Source organism: Adiantum capillus-veneris, chromosome 19 (assembly GCF_014529385.1).
Source record: "Adiantum capillus-veneris isolate H3 chromosome 19, ASM1452938v2, whole genome shotgun sequence".
Taxonomy (NCBI): domain Eukaryota; kingdom Viridiplantae; phylum Streptophyta; class Polypodiopsida; order Polypodiales; family Pteridaceae; genus Adiantum; species Adiantum capillus-veneris.
This window is the reverse complement of record NC_140949.1, coordinates 6,494,862-6,511,657: the sequence shown is the minus strand read 5'-3', so window position 1 is coordinate 6,511,657 and position 16,796 is coordinate 6,494,862. Positions and strand designations below refer to the sequence as shown.

The window sequence follows — 16,796 nt, the reverse complement described above, 5'->3', positions numbered from 1 at the left end:
CGCCAGAGTTTGTATCAATCCTTGAGATAGTCGAGTCATATGTTTTGGTCTGCTGTTGTGTCTTTGTGAGCTCTGTTGATGTCTATTGTTTCCTTTCAGTTCGGTTGTTTGAGTGAGATTGTCACGCACATTGCATTGAGGACCACCCACAGTAGAGAGCATGACACATTATCCGCGCTACAGGTGCTCTCATTTTGGCGATCACGGTGGGACCTCAACTGAAATCTCACTCTGTGAGGTGCAAATCTTGAAGCTAGTTAGGTTTATCTAGCTTCGCCTACCTTGCCTAGCTTCGCCGACCTGCCTTGCATTGTTCTCCTATCGCCTGGTCCAAATGGTCTAGTCCCCTCTTGCCTGGTCCAACTGGTCTAGTCCTCTCTCGCCTTGGTCCAACCTGTCCTCGTCCCTGGTCTAGACCTCCTCGACCTTGGTCTAGTCCTCCTCATCCCTGGTCCAGCCTGGTCTAGTCACTTGCCTGGTCTAGTAGAGTCTAGACCAGTCTTCAGCCAGCCAGTTCAAGGTTGTCTTGCCCGAAGGTTGGTTGGATTGGTGGTCACTGCATGACACATACAAGGCGGTCAGACGAGTGTCAAAGCGCACTACTGAGCCCTCTGAAGCACTACAACAGAAGATGACCTGTGGTACCGAGTAGAAGTCCATCAACCTCGTCACCTATCCCTCCACATACATCACCCATTCCTTCATCCACTTCCACATCTTCCAGATCACCTTCTCCAGTAAAGCTCTCCTATTCTGCTACAGGCTACTGTGCTATAGGCTCAGCAAGGGGCCATGGAGCCGTTGGCTAGCGTTTTGGCTAAAGTAAACATCAAGTTCCCTACATTCAAAGGACTCTCTTCAGAATATGCTGACGACCATGCAAGGAGGTTTGTATCTCTCTGTAGGGGTCGTGGTCTTAACAGGGAAGATGCTTACTTGGTACTCTTTCCATCCACCTTGGATGGCTTAGCAGACAAATGGTACAGCCAGTTCGTAGAGAACCATTTTGCAACTTGGGCAGCCTTAAGGCAACAGTTCTGTGCAGCTTTCAGGCCCGGTGACTACCAGGAGAAGGTGTTGGATGAGTTAGCCAACATGGTGCTCCAGCCAGAGGAGACTTTTGCAGAGCTTATGACTAAGACCAAGTCTCTGGTTGCCAAGCTTCCTCAGCAACCCGGTGAATTCATGGTGAAGAAGTGGGTGGAGAAGGCGCTTCCCAAAACTTCTCAACAAAAACTCCGAGAGAGTCTCCGGCCCGACGCCACTTTGGAGGAGTCCATCGCAGCTGCTACTAGGATAGAGGGGGCTAGGAAGCTGTTCAACAACTCCCCTCACACAGAGACCTCTGTGTTTCCGGAAAGTCCTGCTGATCCATTGACTTCTTTACGTAGAGAACTTGAAGCCCTAAAACTACAACGCGCTCTTCAAGAGGAGAAAAGTATCTCTCTTCGCCAGGAGAAACCCCCACATCTTGAGGCTTTGGATCAAATCAAGAGAGAGCTAGAAGAGCTTCGGTCTCAACAAGAGACTAAGGCTATGGTATGGTGCAGCTTGTGTCGCTCTCCAGGGCATCCTCCACAGGACTGTCCCCTTCGGGCTTATTGCCACTTCTGCGAAAAATCTTGACACGAAGACAAGGATTGCTACTATATCAAGGGGTTGCGGCAAATACAACAAAGTCTAGGTCCTTCTCTCCAACAAGGACTAGCACCTGCATCGAACATGGTCTCACCCTATGGCCATCAAAACCCGTTGCCACCTCTGCTGACAACACCTCCTATGCAGCAAGGTATGCACAATAACTTTGCATCTCCCAACTTTTATTATGCTAGTACTCCTTCAGTTCCCCAAAGCTTCTACACGTCAGCCTCCGGTCCCATGCAGCAAGGGTAGAGACCACCTCGCCCCTCAAACAGGCCAATTTTGTGCTACAGGTGCGGGGAGTATGGACACTATCAGAGCAAATGTCCCTTACCAGAAGGGTCCCCTCCTTGCTGACATTGCCCTGAAGCTAAGGATCACTATAGTAAGGATTGCCCAAAACAACGAGCGTCCACATCTGCAAGCACAAGCCAACAGGAGTTTACATTTCCAAAGCTTAACCTCATCAGAGTAAGCTCCATTTCACAGGCACCGCCTTCCACTCTTGTAGTTGCCTCTCAAGAAGGGTTGAAGCAAGTGGAAGAGCCGGCTGGGGTGCTCACACGGGCGCAGAGAGCTGCTCTTGGCCTCAGCCTCCCTAGTGGTCCAATCTTTCCATCTCCTATCACACAAATGAGTCAACCTCCAGTAGTAGCTGACAAACCAGCAGGTAGTGTCAAGAGCCAGCCTACCTCGCTTCTATCAGATATTGATGGTGCTTTCATCGAAGCAGTAGAGGACTTGCAGAAGCTTAACATACCAGAGCAAGCTCTAATCAAAGGAAACAAGCCCACAGCAGAGTCTATCTTGAAAAACACTTTTCAACAAGTGTCACTGTACGACATGCTTCGACTTGATGCAAATTTTAGAAGTGACACCCTTTCCATCATCCAGTCTCTGTACCCTGGTGCAGGGCCTAGTGGCGGGCACCTACCTATGCAGCCCTTGGAGTCCTACATGATTTCATATCCAGCTGCTCCCCTCACCGACTATAAAAGTCCTCGTCTCACTGTGTCTATTCTTGGGCATCAATTCTTAGGCATCATAGTGGATGGTGGATCTGGGATCAATCTGATGCCAGAATTTAATATGTTGGCCTTAGGCGTGCAGCCTACCCGCCCTGCTCCATTCACGGTTACATTGGCAGACCAGAGGACAGTCTACCCTGTGGGCATAGTAGAGAAGGTGCCTTTGATGATACAAGACTTCACATTTAGCTTGGATTTTGTGGTGGTCAGTCTTCCTCAGGTGGAGGGAGGATTTCCTTTGCTGATTGGTCGACCATGGTTGAGGCATACTAAGGCACTTCATGATTGGGGCAACGACGCCATGTGGATACATACTCCTGGCTCCCCCATGCAACCAATTCGGCTCGAAGGAGGTATGGATCCAATGGTTCATCACAGCTCATTGTCAGTATAGTCAACCCCGACCCTGAGCAGCCCATCCCACCTGACGGGTATGACGACGACCTACTGCAGTGGTTGGAAGCTACCGCCTCGATGCCATGCTATATAGTCTCTATTCAAAACTCACATGTGTCGGGAACACTCTCTCTTCCAACTCCTCAGGCGGACACAGATGTCACAAGTCCTATACTAGACAGTAGTCCTACAGCAGACAGTGGACCAGTCCAAGCAGTAAGTGGGTCAGCCCCAAATTCTCAAGATTCAGATGATCCTCCTATGGAAGCCCTCGGCCTCGGGGAACCTATCACACATCACCGAAGGGGGAAAAAATCTCCTCTCCATGAACTCGCCAATGATTCCCCCCTTCCTCTAACATCTCCTAGGTCGGATGCCCCGCCCACTCTAAAGCACCCGGTTATGTCTGTGTCTGAAGATTTACCCTTCGATGAGCTTCCGCCTGGATGGTTACAAGAAGAGTATGCGGAGTTTCCAATCGATCAAACGCCAGCACATGATGTCTCGAAGCTCCAAGAGGCAGCTCATGTTTCAACTTCTGAAGTACCCTCCACAGTTACACCTCCTGACCCTGTCAAAAAAGTCAACCTGGGCGACCTTGACAACCCTCAGCACGTCCTATTAGCAGCTTGGTTATGGGAGCATTCCGCATTACTCAATCAGGTAGTCTCTTTCATACACTCTTTTAAAGATGTTTTTGCTTGGTCCTACAAGGATTTGGAGGGGATCCCACCAGAATTGGGTGTCCACACTATACCTCTGGTTGAAGGGGCTAAGCCTGTAAGAGGCTGAGCTTACAAGCTCAACCCGAAGTATGCTGAGGCGGTCAAGTAAGAGTTGGAAAAAATGCAAGAGGCAGGGATCATTGTACCTGTGGAGCACTCTGAGTGGTTATCACCCATGGTGATAGCGCCTAAGAAACAATCCAACAAAATCCGTGTGTGCATAGATTACCGTGCTTTGAATAAGGTAACTATCCCAGATGGTTTCCCAACACCTTTCACTGAGCGTGTGCTGGAAAATGTAGCAGGGCATGTATTGTACAGTTTCAAGGATGGGTTTAGTGGATACAATCAGCTGGGCATCCATCCAGGTGATCAGCTGAAAACGGCCTTTGTGACTCCCTGGGGTATTTTTTATCTACACTAGAATATCTTTTGGGTTGAAAAACGCTCCATCTTCTTTCAATCGAGCGGTGTATCTCATCTTTTGTCCTCTGCTTACGGATCATCTTCGCATCTTCATGGACGATTTTTCGACCTTCTCAGGTGCTCAATGTTCAACCCCAGTGGAAAATATAGAGGAACACCTCGCTCAACTCTCTGCTGTCTTCCTCAGGTGCAGAGAGGCATGGCTAAAACTCAATCCTAACAAATGTCACTTTTTGGTCACTGAAGGCACACTTCTAGGTCATGTGGTGTTTGCCAAAGGTTTAGCACCAGACCCAGAGAAGATCGTGGCAATCTTGAAGTTACCCCCTCCTATCAATCCGAAAGGTGTTTAGAGCTTTGTAGGCCACACAGGATATCATCGTAGATTCATACGGATGTATGCACAGGTGGCTCAACCATTGATCCGACTGACTAGTGCTACAGTACCCTTTAAATGGTCAAAACCTGAGGCTGAAGCATTTGAATACCTCAAAAAGCGTCTCACTGAAGCACCTATTTTAGTGGCTCCAGATTGGTCTCTTCCTTTTCATGTGCATACGGATGTCAGTCAGCTGGCTGTGGGGGCTGTGCTGACTCAGCCTAGTAAAGAGTACAACCTGGATCGCCCTGTTCACTATGCAAGTCGCCTGCTCACCAAAGCAGAGCACAACTACAGCACCACAGAAAGGGAAGGGTTGGCTATGGTGTATTCTTTACAAAAGTTTCGTCATTACTTATTAGGGGTTCACTTCACTATCATCACAGATCATCATGCGCTACGCTATCTTCTAAATAACCCCAAGTTGCAGGAAGAGTGTGGAGATGGCTACTCATATTCTAGGAGTTCGACTTCGAAGTAGTTCTTAGTCCAGGCAAGCGGCACGTCATGGCCGACCATCTCTCTCGCATACACACAGGTGAGCCCAATACTGGGGTTGATGATTTTCCTAACAGTCATCTTTTTAAGGTGGACACAACCCCAGAATGGTATGGAGATTTGTTACATCTGCTCTCTACTGGCTTATATCTTGAGAATGCTTCTCCCTTGCAAAAAAGAAGACTCTTGCTGAAGTCTAGACCGTTCTCTTTGATTGGTGGACAGCTCTACAAATCTGGGCCAGATGGTGTGCTGCGCAGGTGTGTCTCCCCTCATGAAGTAGACCACATTCTGGAGGATGCACACAGTGGTCCTACAGGTGGACACTACCCTGGTCACATCACGGCACAAAAAATCTTATAGACGGGCTTGTGGTGGCCCTATATATTTCGAGATGCTATTGCTCATGTCAAGATTTGTGATTTCTGCCAACGATGTGCACCTAAGCCTAGCAAGCAATCAAATCGCCCTCTCCAGGTATCTATGGCGTGGTTGCCCTTTGAGAGATGGGGTTTGGACTTTGTTGGTCCAGTTACTCCATCTGCTCAACCAGGCAATCGTAAGTATCTCTTGGTAGCAACAGATTATGCAACGACATGGGCCGAAGTGGTGGCTACCATCGACTGCACAGCCGCCACTGTCGCAAAATTTTTGTATGAAAATATTTTTTGCAGGTTTGTGTGTCCTCTGGAAGTCACCAGTGATCGAGGTAGTCATTTTGTCAACGACTTGATCTCCACTCTCCTCACGAATTACAAGATTTTTCACTGCAAATCTTGCTCTTACTATCCTCGAGCAAATGGGCAGGCTGAAAGCACTAACAAAGTGCTAATCGCGCTTCTTAAGAAAGCTTGTCATCTGCATCCAACCTCTTGGGCTCAGGCTATCCTCGGCACAGTTTGGGCTTATCGCACCTTCTTCAAGGCAATCAGTAACTACACCCCATTCCAACTAGCTTTTGGCTTAGAGGCAATTGCACCCTATGAGTTCAACTCAGGTTCAGCAAGAGTGGGAAGCATTCATGTCACAGCTAGGAGTGCTTCAACAAATCTCTCTCGTCTCTCAATGTTAGAAGAAAGCAGGAGAATAGCTTCACATGCTCTCCAAGCCGAGTAGATTTGTCGCAAAGCGTAGCATGATCGCCATCTCCGAAGGTCGAAAATAATGCAAGGCTCGCTGGTGCTACTCTATCAAGCTAAGTATCTGAAGAAAGCTAGAAGTTGATCCTAGCCTGGCAAGGGCCTTTCAAGGTACAGGAGATTTTGCCACAGGGGGCTGTGCAGTTAGTCACTTTGGAAGGCGTTCCTTTGCCACTGGTAAATGGATCAAGAATAAAGTGCTATCACTCACTTGCCTGACTCTATAGAATCTGGTTGTGTTATAACTCCCACATACAACTGTATGATTGTCCCGTCTCAATTTTTGGCTCTCTCCATCGATCCATTAACCCTCTTCTCAAATTTACCTTATCTCAAGCTCTCATCTCAGTTGTAATCTGTGTTATCGTAAAAATTCTCTTGTTTTATGCATGCATCGAACTCTTTCTCACTTCACATTGACATAATTCGAATTGGATTCCAGCTACTCTCGAATTTTTTCTTTTTAAGTATTGGAATTCACAAATTGATTGGATAATTAGCTTCTTGTTTCTCTCTGTCTTCGTGTCTATTTGTATCCTGGGTATCTCTATCTCTGGTCCTTACATCTTACAGCTCTCTCTCTACTGACCCCTCTCCCTCTCCTTGTGGATTTCTTCAAAATGGCGAGTACAACTCTAATCAGATAGAACATGGATTTTCTCGATATTCTGGCGCATCTCTCTCACACTGCTCACAAACACTAATGTCATTAGTAGCTTCTCTCACACTCTAATTCTATCAGGTGGAAGTCCTGATAGGCCATTGGTTATTAATTCTGCAGCATCTCTACTCTATATCCCTCTCCCTCTCTATCTCTCTCTCTCTCTCTCTCTCTCTCTCTCTCTCTCTCTCTACCTTGGACTCCAAGCCGCTGCTGCAACTAGTTGCTCCTTACTATATTGCTTTGTGCTTTCTCTTACTGCTTCCTGCTTGCTTACTGCTAGCTTTGCTTTTTCACTCACCTCTACCCAATATTGCTTTTTACCCTGCTTACTGAGTGGTGCGTTCCTTGCATGTGGTGCTTTTCTGACATAAAGACTTTACCTGACGCCCCTACCCTCCCCTTACTCGCCTCGTCCCTACCCACCCTCTCCCCTACACAATTTTCCCTCACCCTACTTACCCTACCACACCCCCTCGCCCCTACCCTCCCTTACTCCCCTCGCCCCTACCCTACCCAACCCCCTCGCCCCTACCCTATCCCAACCCCCTCGCCCCTACCTACCCTCTCCTTACTGACTCGCCCCTACCTACCCTCTCACACCCCCTCGCCCCTACCCTCCCTTACTCCCCCTCGCCCCTACCCTACCCAACCCCCTCGCCCCTACCCTCTCCACATCCCCTCGCCCCTACCCTACCCCAACCCCATCGCCCCTACCCTCCTCCTATTTTGGGACGTCGCCCCTACCCTCCCTTACTCCCTCGCCCCTACCTGCTCCGGCCCTCGCCTCTACCCTACCCCAACCCCTCGACCTGCCCTCCTCTTACTCCCCTCGCCCTCGTCCTCACAAATCCCCTCGCCCACCCTACTCTTCCTGCATCCATCCGCCTGCTCATCGCTTTTTTTGAGAGTGCCGCCTACTCGCTTATGCAAAATCATCGCTTTTTTAAAAGTGCAGCCTCCTGTGTAATTAAGCTTTTCCAAGTGCAGCTTTTCCAAGCTTTTCTGGGAAATTGTTTATTCCAAGTACAGCGCTACATCTTGAATCTGGGAGTTCCAGAGTTCATCCTGCACACTGCCAAGCCAGGTAGCTAGCTTTACGATGGCTGGTACAAGCAAACAAGTTAGAAAGAAGAAAGATCTCTCTCCAGAGAGGTCAACTGAGACATCCCAAAGTTCTGCAGAGGAAGAGGATGTGGATACATCCAGCCATGGCCTCACCGATGTGTCCTCCACTGATCACAGTGATGAAAATTACAAGGCGTCCGACTCAGGCTCTACTTCCGACTCAGAGTCTTCTAGCAAAGAGGAAGAGGAAGAGGATGAAGAAGAAGAAGCTGTAAAAAACCAAAAGAAGAGGAAAGCCAACATGCAGGTACTGAGTCATCAAATTCCTCAGCCTCCTTCTTCCAAGACCCAAACCAAGTTCACTTTGAACTTCCATCTGCAGCAGCCTCATCCGTCTCTTTGAGAAGTCTTATCAAAAGACCAGCTACATATGCTAGGTCTGTCAGCATTAGCAGACACTGATCTGCCTTCTGATATTCCCATGGATATGGTGCATGCCTTTCTCAAGTTTTTTCCCAAAGTCAGAGGACACCCACTAACTGCTACACGCATTGGTAACGCTTTGGGGATGACAACCTTTCCGGCAGTCAAACCAGCTACGAGAACCTATTCACAACTTTCGAAAGATGCAACAATCGAGGCATGCAAAGAGCTACTTAGTATGAGTCATGCTGATTATGCAAGGAATAAAAAGCTCTGGGCCATTTTCAAGTATTACTTTTTGGTCAGAGATCCTAAAGTTAGCAAGGGCAAGGGCAAGGGCAGATGTGACGTGCCTACTATATTCTTGCACTGCGAAGGCCTATACTGCCTCATCCACACCATCCCGTGTGGCTTTCATCAAATGTTATTTACCTCTTTACAGTCGCGGGCAAAAAGATTCAGAGCTCATGTGCAATGTGTGCAATCTAGCTTTCAATGCTTCACAGCTCCGATGTTGGCCTAGGTCATTAATATACCTGTTAGTCCGATGGATGTGGATGCGGCGATGCGGCGTAAAAGCTCTAAGGGAAAAGGGAAAGATATTGAACAGACAATGGATCTATCTGAAAAGCCAAAGAAAAAGAGAGCAAAGGTAGTGAAGGACAGAGTAGAATCTTTAGTATCCCTGCCAGTTTCGGAAAGCCAACAGCTTCGAGTGAAGCAACTTGTTCGACGTTCCTCGCATACAGTTGCTACTGATTCGATGGTAAGTTTAGGTGGTGCAGATCACACTATGCATGTCACAGCTGTGGTTTCTACAGTGTGTGTTCCTCTCTCTACTGCTGCTATTTTCACCCCTACCTCAGTGACTAGCTCCCACGTCCCAGTGGCAGTTGCTTCTTCTCTCTATGCCTAGTCCTGCTGCAACCACTCCCACCATCTCTACTCCGACAGAGAGGCATGCGCCCAGTCCACCACGAGCAGTGCCACTTGTCACACGAGTCCCACCAGCTGTACCACTTACCAGCTCTCTTCACCTTGACACTGTTACAGGACCTTCCACAGGATCGGACTCTACATCATTTTTTCGGCTATCTGAGGATATATTGCAGGAGTCGAGGCAAGCCATTGCCACCATTGAGCTTGGAGTAGAGCGTTTAGCAGCCACACACCAGCGTCACGCAGCTACTTACGCAGCTATGGAGGGAGCTCTGAAGGTTGCTGAGAGCGCCATCGTCGATAGGGATGCCACTATTTTCGCACTCCAACAGGCCCTGAAGTTAAAGTCTCAAGTGATTAGTGACCTTCAGAATCAAGTACAAGGATTTAGAGAATTGCTCTTACATGAAAATAGGGCAACACAGCCTATGATGATGGGTGTGGGATATGGGTGGACTGGAGCAGGTACACTAGTGCAGCATGCAGCAACGGGTCCTTCTCAGCAGTTTATGGGACTTTACTCACAGACTCCAGTTCCCGTTCAGTACTACAATCAACAACAACAATATCCTGCTCCTCAGGGGTTTCGGTCTTCACCATTGCCTCAGATGCAAAATATGACTTGTTGTGATGGAGTTGCTGGAGCACATCGCCATGGCTGCGTTACTCGACGTCCTCAGCACACTACAGGACAGGTGCTACCATCTGCCTAGCAGTAGGTGGCTTGTCATTTCCGAGGAAGCACACTTACTGACAAGAGAGCTCACATACAGCAGGGCCCCACAATCGATTTGATGGCTCCACCTCCAGAGGCTGATACTTCGGATGCAGCAGTGGCCACCACTCTATCTCTTGGATGACAAATTCAGGAGCTCACCATTGTACATACTAGTAGTTTTCTTTCATAGTTTCAGTCTTCCTCTCACCGAGACGGTGAGCGGTCTTGTGGCAGCAGGGCTACAGTGTCACTTCACAGGACAGGCAGACAGTTGGACAGTTAGTCACAGTTGGTTTGGTTCACACTGGACAGACCCTCTGGGCTGGGGGTGACACGTGGCAGGGTACTGACGGTGACATCGAGGCCAGGTCACCACCACCACTCAGTTTGGAGATAGACTTAGCTGACTGGACATTTATGAGCCGTTGGTGGCTCTATATGGTTGTACATATGAGTAGTCGTTTGAGCCAGTGGCATTATCTTGTACGTAGTGGTCTAGAGTGAGTCGATTCACAGGGCACATCTTCACCATCCCTACACATCTGAGCCTCGACACCCCCATTGTACCTGTGAGACCTGGGATCGAGCTGAGTGCCAGAGTCTATATCAGTCCTTGAGATAGTCGAGTCATATGTTTTGATCTACTGTTGTGTCTTTGTGAGCCCTATTGATGTCTATTGTTTCCTTTCAGTTTGGTTGTTTGAGTGAGATTGGCACGCACATTGCACTGAGGACCACCCACAGTAGAGAGCACGACACATTATCCGCGCTACACTACCTTTCTCTTGTAGCTAGCTCATAGGCGTCCGGACCGCCATAGCTTTCCGGGCTTTGTATTCCCTCTTGGACTCGTTGCCAGATTGCACCAAAGTGATGATCATCAGGCAATGCCCTTTGTGAGAAAGATAGAAGTCAGTTGAAATTTCAACAAACGAAAGAGTATTGACCTTCGGAATTCTACTAAGGGGGTTGGGGTAGCACTGTTACGGTAGCGTATCTCAAAGTCGAACTCATGCATGAGTTCGGTCCACCTTGCCTCTTAACCACGAAGATCAGGCTGATCACAAAGATATTTCAAAGAGTGGTGGTCCGTCTATACCATGAAGCGGGCACCAAAGAGGTAATGGCGCCAAACTTTCAAGGCATGAATGACCACCAACAATTCCTTCTCCTGTGTGGAATACGTGTCTCCACATATGTGAGCTTACTGCTCTCAAAAGCTACAGGCCGCTCATTTTGATATAGGACAATGCCAATTGCATAATCGCTGGCATCCGTTTCCGCCACAAATGGTTTGTTCAGATCCACTATCTGCAACATCGGTGCAGTAGTAACAAGCCGCTTCAAGGTTTCGAAACATTGGTTGAGCTCATCGGTCCATTGAATCGACGGACTAATACTACGCTTTTTGCTTTGGATGCCCTTTAGCAGACGAGTAAAGGCTTCAACAATATGAGCGTAGTCCTTGATAAATTTTTCGAAAGAAGCTCGTAAAACCCAAAAAAGATTTCACTCGCGTGATCGTGCGAAGAATGGGCTAATTGAGCACAACACGTATCTTCTCGCGGTCAATATAAATGCCATCGCCGAAAAGACATGACCCAGATACAGCAACTCGGTGCGAAAAAATTCGCACTTGGTTTGCTTTGCATACAGCTTTTCTCGTCTCAAAATACGTAAGACAAGACGAAGGTGTTGCAGATGCTCCTCGAGCGTTTTGATGTAAATTAAGATATCGTTAAGGAATACAACAACCCACTTCCCCAAATACGGACGAAAGAGATCATTCATCATTTGTTGGAAAGTGGGAGGGGCGTTGGTCAACCCAAAGGGTAAAACCAAAAACTGGTAATGTCTATACCATGTACGAAACGCGGTTTTCGGGACATTAGGCGGATGTATCCATATCTGAAGGAACGTAGATTGATCTTGGTGAAATAACGAGCACCTAAGAGTCGATCCATAAGGTCGTCCATGGGAGGTAACAGATACTTACTTGACAATGACTATATTGAGACCTTGGTAATCCACGCAGAAGTGCTTTCCTTTGTCCTTTTTAGCGAGAAGAACTGGAGCGCCCAACGGAGGCTTACTAGGTTCAATGAAACCTTTCACAAGATAGGCTTGAAGTTCCCTAGCTATCTCGTCCTCCTCTTTTGGGCTGAACCTACAAGGTTGCCGAGAGACGGGATGGCTACAGGAAAAAAGCTCTATCTTATGTTCAAGCTTAGGCCCACGAGACGGTGGAAGTCCATCTATTAAATCCGACGGAGAAACGTACGCAAATTCAGCCAAAACAGAATCGAAATAATGCTTAATAGTCACATCATGATCAGACAAAGACTCAAAAGTTTCCAATGCAGTAACACCACCTTTCAAAAGAAAAGAATGACATTGAGACAACAAGAGAATCTTAACCCAACAATCTGCAAATTGCATATTGGAATCATGAAACAACGCATTGAACTCATGAGCTAAAGTAGATTTACATCATAGTCGGTGGTCAAGGAAGAAGGAGATCCTTTGACCACATGGTACACACCATCAAGTTCAAAGAAAACTGTATGTGATGCATAATCGATAGACAGAGAAGCTGTCTTATCGTAAAACCATGGCATGCCTAAAATAACATATAAGTGCTCAAGGCCCATGATGCGGCAGTCCAAGACTTTGTGGTAATGCTGGATTCGAAGGTCGAGTCGCGGGACAACCTCAGTCCATTGATCGCTCCTATGTTCCGCATAACGGACCGCATACGGATGGCTTGCGGGTGACGTGTTGAGCTTAAGTGCTTGTACCTGTCAGGTGCACATCTAACACTATGTGTACGTGGACAAGCTACTTCATGACATGGGTTCAATTCATTAGGAAGTGATCTGGCACTTTTGTGAGTCTGTTCGCAGACCGTGCATGTCCAGACACTTAGAGTAGATTCATATCCTCTGGTTGCACACAACATGATCATCAGATTTCCATCAAAACCCATCAAGGCATTTTTACAGTGCATAGACCTATTTTCCCTATTTTTGACATTTTTCACTTATTATTTTTAAGTGACTTTTGTTGGAAACTGGGTAGGGCAAATTTAGTAAGGAAATATATAAGAAACCTAGCGCTAGCATTCTACAACAGAAGAGGCAACAGGAACCTCGCGTTCATCAGGCACTTTCTCAGCAGGATCCCCCAATACCAACCTAGCGTTTTCATCCACAGCAGAAGCCAGCGTTTTTGCACTGCAATAGCTTGGCGACAGTAGAAGATCAATTTTCAGCCCTAGCGTTTTTGCATCAGCCTGGTAGTCCGGTGTTTTGCAGATCTTCGCGACAGAATCAGCCCATAGACCAGCGTTTTCAGTTTTGAGCAATTAGAACCCGCAGAAGAAGTCCCAAACCTCGCAGATCTCACCTTCCCGTGGCAGATCCTCACCGCACGGTCAGATCCATCGAAGTTTGCAATTTCATCCCGGAAAACGCAGATTTCAGCATCTGCGTTTTCAGCGTGTCATCGTTGCATTGTCGTCATCGACATAGAGTCAGAATTCAGCAGATCAAAATTTGCAGATTTCAGCCCTTAGCATTTTCAGATTTCAGCCCGTCTCGTCGTCGTCCTCATCATCTTCGACATCATCGGCAAGTCCAAGCATTGTAAAGATTTGTGCAATCAATAGTAGACCGCTCTCGCCATAGAGAGTGGGGCCTTCGGAGGAGGGTTTGACAACATTCTGGTGTCGTATTCTTCTCTCTCTATCTCTCAGTCTCAACACCTTCATTCACAGTGTTCACATTTTTGTTTGTGTCCATTGCACTCTCTCACTAAAGGAACGAAAGGCTCTCCCTTCCGTAAGTAAAAGGAACCCTTGAGCACAGTTCGGAGCACTCATCTTGAGCAAAGTTCAACATTCACTTCCGTTGCACCTTACATTGGTATCAGAGCTTTGACAGTGTTCTGTATCACTCAAGGAAAGAACCACAAGAACCACAAGATTTTTTTTTTGCTTGTTACGGTTGCACGTAACCCAAGTCCTCTTGGACATGTCGATTCCTAATCGTGTTTTTGAAGAGTGATAGGAAACCCAAGAAAGAACGGCTTGTGCAGCCTCTCCTTGTTTCTCTTTTTGCTCATTGAGAGCAGACCGTACACTTAGCGGCTGGCCAATCGACGTGAGGTGGGAAAAAGTAACCTTGGTGTGAGCACAAGGCCGCCAAGGGGTGCGCCCGGGAAAGAGACGAACTCGGGTGAAGAGAAGATCCTTCTCTAACACAGATTGCAAGCGAAAGAAGAACCTCAAGAACCTCAAGAACTCAAGAACCCAAGAACCCAAGACCCACAATAACCCAAGTTCCTCGTGAACTTAAGAACCCACAACTTCAGTGGACGGTCATCACCTGAAGCGGAATGGATACTTCGCATGGAGATGGTGAGCATGGGAGTGGCGAAGAAGAGTTTTTACCACCAGGAGGTTTTTCCGACCCTCCCCCTTCCCCATCTACGCCACGGATTGCACTAACTCCTATGGAGGCTTTCGACAAGAGAATGATGGACACGAAGTTAGTAAGTGAAGAAAGAATAGCAGCCATAGAGCGCAAGTACCAAGAAAGAATGGTAGCCATAGCGCATGAGCACGAGCAAGCACGGTTGGAAGCCAAAGTAAGACAAGCCGAATTGGATCGTAAAGACGCAGAAAGAAAAGCAAAAAGAGAAGCAGAAAGAAAGGCCGACTTGGAGCGTGAGCGTGAGCAAGCACGCGAAGTGGATGAAGAAAGGAAGGCAGCTAGTGAGCGTGAGCAAGCGCGCTTGGCAGCCAAAGAAAGCCTGGCCGAATTCGATCGCAAGTGCGAAGAAAGACGGTTAGCCTATGAAGAACAGAGCGCCGGACACCTGAAGGAGATGTTGCGACTCTTTTCTCAAGTGGAGGCACAGATGTAAGAGATTCGGGAAAAGGAGACTCTCTCAATCTCTTCTTTTCCAAAGCATGACACACATGATTGCATGATTATGATAAGCATGATGATTTGAATGACAATGATCAGCATGATGATTTGAATGATAATAATAAGCATGATGATTTGCATGATCAAGATGTGATTTCTCATGAGCATGATGATTTGTATGATCACGATGCATGAATGAGCACTGATGTATGCGGATTATTCATGAAAAGATGACATGTTTGCACCCAAGGAATTCACATTCCATGTCTCTTCCTTGGCATGCCACAATATCCAAAAGAGCACAAGAAGGATTGAGCATCAAATGGTTTGGCACTCCGTCTATATGTTCATCTACATTGCATGCACAGTCTTTACAGAAGACTATAATTTTTCCAGTCACTTTACATGGAATGGGTATGTTCATGTTTTTGTGTTGGAAGTGTTTTAGGAATTTTCATCCTCAAAGATTCTTGAAGAAGGTAGATGCATGACTATCGACGAAGTTGAAGCATCGAAGGAGCCACATATGACTTTGTGTCGCTTTTGGCGCGGCCCAAAGAAGCAAGCATGTGTTTGATGAACGGTTTGGCACTCCATCTATATGTTCATCTACATTGCATGCACAGTCTTTAGAGAAGACTAGAATTTTTCCAGTTACTTAACATGGAATGGGTATGTTCATGTTTTTGTGTTGGAAGTGGTTTCATGAATTTTCATCCTCAAAGATTCTTGAAGAAGGTAGATGCATGACTATCGACGAAGTTGAAGCATCGAAGGAGCCACATATGACTTTGTGTCGCTTTCGGCGCGGCCCAAAGAAGGAAGCGTTGCAGACCTTTATGAAGTTCAAGTATCGCATGATCCACGCATCAGAGTGGGCCGGTGAAGAGTCCTTCCCAAGATTCCAGACGCTGTTGGCGATCTCCCTCGACACCATACAGTTCAGTACCAGTACCTCACTTTGAAAAGGAGGGGATGTCATGTGCACATCTAACCCTATGTGTACATCGACAAGCTACTTCATGACATGGGTTCAGTTCAGTTAGATTAGGAAGTGATTGGCACTTTTGTGAGTCTGTTCGCAGACCGTGCATGCCCAGAAACTTAGAGTAGATGCATATCCTTTGGTTGCACACAGCATGATCATCAGAACCCAACATGAGCATTTTTACAGTGCAAAGACCTATTTTCCCTATTTTTGACATTTTTCACTTATTATTTTTAAGTGACTTTTGTTGGAAATTGGGTAGGGCAAATTTAGTAAGGAAATATATAAGAAACCTAGCGCTAGCATTCTACAACAGAAGAGGCAGCAGGAACCTCGCGTTCAATAGACACCTTCTTAGCAGGATCCCTTAATACCAACGTAGCGTTTTTGCCAAGCAGAGACCTAACGTTTTCATCCACAGCAGAAGCCAGCGTTTTTGCACTGCAGCAGCTTGGCGATAGCAGAAGATCAGTTGTCAGCCCTAGCGTTTTTGCACAGCCTGGCAATCCAGCGTTTTGCAGGTCTTTGTGATAGAATCAGCCCATAGACCAACATTTTCAGTTTTCAGCAGTTAGAACCCGCAGAAGAAGTCCCAAACCTTGCAAATCTCACCTTCCCGCAGTAGATCCTCGTCACACGGTCAGATCCATCGAGGTTTGCAGTTTCAGCCCGGAAAACGCAGATTTCAGCATCTTCGTTTTCAGCGCGTCGTCGTCGCATCATCGCCATCGACATCGTCGCCGACATAGAGTCATAATTCAGTAGATTAAGATTTGCAGATTTCAGCCCTTAGCATTTTCAGATTCGCCCGTCTCGTCGTCATCCTCATCGTCGTC

At 47.2% G+C, this 16,796-nt stretch overlaps 1 protein-coding gene across 5 annotated transcripts in view; it reads left to right on the top strand.

The window, feature by feature from the left end:
* Positions 1-16,796, top strand: part of LOC147433502 (putative acyl-activating enzyme 16, chloroplastic) — a 210,340-nt gene that overhangs the window by 61,900 nt on the left and 131,644 nt on the right. The gene's annotated exons all lie outside the window — the stretch shown is intronic.